Here is a 6,214-nt window from a genome sequence, read left to right on the forward strand (position 1 = left end):
CCCTCAACTCCAAACTCAAGTCTCATGTAGATCTGACGGGTGCAGCATAGATTGCACACGACACCCAGCTGCAGGGGGTACCAGGCCAATATCATTTACAGCAGAACACAGTAGGAGGTAGGAAATTTTATTGACATGACCAATTCTCAGAATCTGCCTGAAGAAATACCCTTGAACCTGGCCTGAAATATTTAGGAATTGGTTCAGTGTCACTTTGTTTTTGTGTTAAAACGTTGCACAGAGATGTTGAGAAATCATATCCACATTACTCTACACCATATGGCTTTGCCAGGGCTCAGACCTCTGATCCCTCCTCCATGTCACAGGACATCTCACCCAGATTTCCGACTCTAGGTATCATCACTCTTTTGCTCTTAAATTTATCAGCTGTTCATATTCCATGTTGAATTTTAATTCCAGTTAAAAAAAAACTGCCTACTCCGCATGTCTACTTGTATTTATGCTATGCTCTCAGATTCAACAGGGCCCAAAATTGGCTCTGATTTCCCTCTCCCTACCCCATCTTTGCCTTTTATTCCTTCTTGTCTTCTAACTTCAGTAAGTGGGAACTCCATTCTTCCAGTCAAAACCCATTTGAAAAAGTTACGGGGGCAGGAGAGAGATATCTTCCATCTACTAGCTCACTCCCCAAAGAGCCACAGATGCTTCAACTGAGCCAACGTGAAGCCAGATGCCAGGAGTTTCTACCAGATCTCCCACATAGCTACAGGGTCCAAGGATTTCAGCCATCATCTGCTGTTTCCCCAGGTCATAAGCAGAGAACTGGATTAGAAGTGGAGCAGCTTGGACACAAACCAGTGCTATATGCGATGCCAGCATCACAGGGAGAAGCTTAATCTACCATGCCACGGCACTGACCCCTTAAAATCTTTTTTTAAAAAGAGGTTTACTTATTTTTTTTTCATCCATTCATTCAAAAGTCAGAGTTACAGAGGAATAGAGAGATCTTCCATCTCCAGATTTACTCCCTAGACAGCCACAATGGCTAGCGCTGGCCCAAGTCAAAGCCAGGAGCCAGGAGCTACTTCAAGGTCTCCCACGTTGAGTGGCAGGCATCTAAGCAACTGAGTTATCCTTCACTGCCTTTCCCAGGCATCAAGCCATTAAAGGGAGCTGAATTGGAAGTGTAGCAACCAGGTCATGAATCTACACCCATATGGGATGTCAGTTTTGCAGCTGGTTGGTTTATCCGCTATACCATATACCTCTGGTCAAAATGTTTATTAGTCATCTTTCAATACTTTTTCACACATAAGACACCCAGTCATGACAAAATCACCCTAACTCTACATTTGAACTATATCCAGAATCCAATTAATTCTTACCACATCTATGAGTACCTTGCTTCCCCCCCCGCCCAGCCCAAACCACCATCATCTCTCCACTGTGTTACTACAATAACCTTCTAACTTTTGTCCCCACTTTGTCCCTTGCCTTTAAAGCTATAATCTCTGTTCCACACACGAACAAGAGGGGCAGGTATTGTGCAACAGTTAAGATACTGCTTGGCACATGAACAACCTATGTCAGGGTGTCCAGGTGCAAGTCCTTCTTTGTTTCTGACCCAGCTGCCTGATAATGTGCACCCTGGAAGACATCAGCTGATCGATTAGCTTGGTTCCTACCACCCACGTGAGAGACCCAAACAGCATTCCAGGCTCCTGACTTTGGCTTGGTCTGGTCTCACTGTTACAAGTATTTGGGGAGTGAACCAACAGACAGAAGACCTCTCTTTGTTGTTCTGACTCTTAAGTAAATAAAAAACCTAACAGAACAATCCATTAAAAATGCCTGAATTGATTCTGAGATGATGGTAGTGGCAGCACAGTTTTGAAATACCCCCCAAACTCCCATTAGATAGCAAAGCCAAAAACCCGATGATAGTGTTTTCACCAAAACAGGGACAGAAATCACTGCAAGTCCTAAACTCTAACCACCTCCAGCCTCCAGCTCCGTGATCAGTATTTATGAGACAGGGAGAAGAGGGAAGTGAGGCACTGAACAGATCTAATAACAAATAGCCAAAGGTTTTTACCATAAAGTGGAGGGCTTGTGTGCGCAGGGCAGGCAGAAGCAGAAGGGGTATTATCTGTTCCAGTAGCGGGTGAGGTAAGGTCTGCAGGAGCTTAGGCACTCTTTGTTCTATGAACTCTTGATACCAACAAGGAGCCCTATTGGGGCAAAGCCTGACACTTAGAAAATACTGCTAACAAGTGAAGGCTCAGTAGCATGGAAGCAACAGAGACAAAGAAAAGACCCAGATGAAGCTGGAGGAAGGACAGAAGCCAGGACAACCCGACCAACTAGCCACAGTTTCTTCACCAGCGCAGAAAAACAATGGAGAGCAAACCTGGGAGGTCAGACACTATTTGGAGTGGCCTTCTTTGGAAAGCTAAGAAAAGCTTTTTTTCTTGCTGTTGTTGTTTTGTTTTACAATACAAACAACTGAAAGAAGAGAAATGGAGAATGACTGCTAATATTATTTCCAGGACTAATGTGATAGCTCAAATGGCTAATCTTCTACTTCCAAGCGCCAGGATCCCATACAGGCACCAGTTAGTCTTGGCTGCTCCACTTCCCATCCAGCTCCCTGCTTGTGGTCTGGGAAAGCAGTTGAAGATGGATCAAAGCCTGGGGAACCAGTACCTACATGGGAGACCTGGAAGAAGCTCCTGGCTCCTGGCTCCAGATCGTCTCACCTCTGGCCATCTGGAGAGTGAACCAGCATGAGAGAACTTTCTGTCTTCTTCTCTCTGTAAAGCTGCCTTTTCAACAACAATGAAAAGTAAAAATAAATAATTTTTCCCTAGGTGATGAAAATGTTCTTAATATGATTGTAGTGATGGTCATGCAACTTTGAAAGCAGACAAAAAATTGGATTGTATATTTTAGAAAGTGAATTGTGTGATTTAAAATAAATTGTATGATTCAAAATAAACAATTATTTTGCCTATATTTAATTAGAACTACATTCTAATTAAAGCTATTTCTTAAAAAATGCAAAAACTGTCTTGAGAAGAAAAAAATATCTAAAAGTCCCTTTTGAAAGAATATTATTGAGAATCATGCCCTGGAATGTTAAATATGAAGGCATAATTTATTCAAATCATTGGACTTAAAAAATAAAGACTCTAGGCAAAAAAAATAGTAACTTTGTAAGGAAAGCAAAATTAAATTATCATTAGACTTTTTGATAGTAAATCAAAACTCCCAAAGAAAATGGGGTAACATACTCAAGATAGACAAAGAAAAATGCACGAGTCAATTACTCCAAATCTGGCTACACTAAACTCTCAGAAGGTGCAAATTATTATCGACATAGAAGAGCTTAAGAATTCTGGTTGCATAAGTCCTTGCTGAGGAACCTACTACTAGAGAATGAACTTAGGAGAAACAAAAGTAATAGAAAGTCATCAGCATAAAGACAGAGGTGAGCTTAAACAATGTTACCTGCAGAACTAAGCTTAAAGGAGAGCTGGAAGGGAAAAGAGTGGTACGAGATGACTTTGTAGAGAAGGCCCAGGCCTCTCTTGCGTGCCAAGTGGAGGCAGCCTATCTGAAGAATGGAACCCAGCCATGTTGGTTGGCTGCACAGCTGCTTTGCCCTGGATCCTGTGCCTGTGATGGTAGAGCCCATCTTCCACAAATGGCCATCAGCCATTTGACTTCCAGTCTTTCTTGCAGCTAAAGGTAGCCGCTCAATCTAGATTTTTGACAATAAGGTGTAAAAGTGAGTACGCTAGGAAGTTTAAGAAAAAAAAAAAATTTCCTTTCCTGGTCGAAAAAAATATTAGGGTCAGGAATAGAGTTTTTGATTAACCTTCCTCTTCTTTACTCCATGATTTTGACTGAATATCAGCTGCTGGGGAGTGCAGCCATGTCTTGCAACTATGAGACAAAGACAGGGCATGAAAAAGCACTGCATGCAGCCTCCGCCACCATACACATCCTCCTCAGAGGACTTACTCTTTCCTGAAGGTAAAAGCAAGAACGAGGAGGCGTGGCTTAGATGTCACTGTTACGCAGCAAACCAATCTTGGTAGCACCTCCCTCATTCTCTCTTTTATTGTTTAAGCCACTGTGGCTGAATCCAGCCCTACCTACCAATTTCTTGTTAATACGAGTCAATAATAAGTTCATTTTTTTGCTTACTCATTTCTGAGTTACGAATATGGAATCCAAAACCAACCCACATACTTGGGCCTAAGGGATACATAGATTAAAGCGTAAGTATAGCAAAAGAAATGCAACATTCTGCACCACACATGCCTTTCCAACAGGATCTGTCATTATCTCTAGCTACAACAAGTTAATTTGCACCATGACTCATTCTCCTTGCCATAGTTTATATGTCTGTAATTCAATCTGCAGGAAAGGCTGAATCAGTCACTACCCTAGTCTTGAGAATGTGAAATAAAGCAATCTCACATACAGGAAAACACAACTGAACGAACATGCAGAGTAAAGGAAAGGAGTTGGTGTCATAAAGCATTTCAAGTCATTTAAAAGAAGTTATAAAGGAGAAGACAGTACAAAGGAAACACAATGACCTCAAGAGCCAGGTTCTTGGGAAGATGCAGAGAACAGAGATGGAAGAACCGCGGTAACTTAAGAAGTGGAAACTCGTGCAGCTGGCATTGTGGCATAGCAGCTTAACCACTGGCTGAAGCCTTAGCTGTTCCACTTTCTTCTTCTTTTTAATGTGGGTCCTTCTTTTTAAATTTTTATTTATTTTTATTGGAAAGGCAGGTTTACAGAGAAGGAGAGACAGAAACAAAGATCTTCCATCCACCTAGTCACTCCCAAAGTGGCTGCAATGACCAGAGCTAATCTGATCTGAAGCCAGGAGCTTCTTTCAAGTCCTCCACACGGGCATAGAGTCCCCAGGCTTTAGGCCGTCCTCCATTGCTTTCCCAGGCCACAAGCAGGGAGCTGGAAGAGAAATGGAGCAGGCAGGATATAAACCAGTACCCATATGGGACCCCAGCACATGCAAGATGAGGACTTTCGCCACTAGGCTACTACGCTGGGCCCAAATTGGTCAGCTTTCAATTTCGCTCCCAGAAAATGTGCTCGGGAAAGTAGCAGAAGATAACCAGGTGTTTGAGCCCTGCACCCATGTGGGAAATTCAGATGCAGCTCCGGGCTCCTGGCTTTGGCCTGGCCCACTCCCAGTCACTCAGATCATTTGGGCAGTGAACCAGCAGATGGAGGATCACTCTTTCTCTCTGTAACTGTGTTTCAAATCCATGAAATAATTTTTTAAGAGAGAAAGAAGGAAAGAAAGAGAGAAAGAAAGAAAGAAAGAAGAAGGAAGAAAGAGAAATGGGAGCTCTTTTTTACTTTTTAGCTTTGATTTGATTTGTTTTTGATGCACCTAATGCACCTGCTTCATTTCTGCTTTTGAATTCAACAACTTTCAGTTTGAAAGCTCCAAAATACAAGACAAGATTTAAAAACACGACTCAAGGTGCCAAGATCAATGACACCACTTAGGCAGTATGATGAGACACAAAGTCAATTCAAGTGTGATTTCAAGCAATAGAAAGAAAAGTGATTCTATATTAAGGCAAATCGGTAAAAGACATATCCAACAAAATGAAGCAGAAATCACCAACACATTCAAGGCCAAAATAAGAGTGAAATGAAGTTCCTTATGATAACATATTTTTTGCCTACTAAATCAAAGAAACATAAGCTATATCTCATTTCTGAGGGATTTGGGGTTTCAGTTTAAATATATATAAATTATATGTTAAATCAAATATGAATTATATTTACATATCTATCAATCTCAGTAGAATGCATTTAAACTTCCAGAGTTGCACTTTTAAGTATCAATCCAAACTTTGAAAAGGCTAGAAGAAACAGAACTCTTTACTACCAGCTTCCTTGAAAGTGTGAATCAGATGTTTCACACCGAGCAAAGCTCCTGTCAGCCACCATACAGCTCTCCATCGCTTCACAGGTCCTTAAAGTGGCAAGGGAGAAAACCCTCTCCCTCCTTTTCAACTGTAAACTGACTCGCTGCCACACTGCTTCCCTCTGCACTTCCTCTTCCTGGTGTACCGTTCATACTTTACATTTTCAACAGAATTTCTATGACACAAGCAGGGGGAAAAAAGACTGGGGTAAAGCAAATATTCAGCAAGTAGAGTCCCTCAAACTATTGAAGATTAGCCATCGGATTCAA

This window comes from Ochotona curzoniae, unplaced genomic scaffold, assembly GCF_017591425.1.
Source record: "Ochotona curzoniae isolate NIBS_2020 unplaced genomic scaffold, NIBS_Ocur_1.0 scaffold_3223, whole genome shotgun sequence".
NCBI lineage: Eukaryota > Metazoa > Chordata > Mammalia > Lagomorpha > Ochotonidae > Ochotona > Ochotona curzoniae.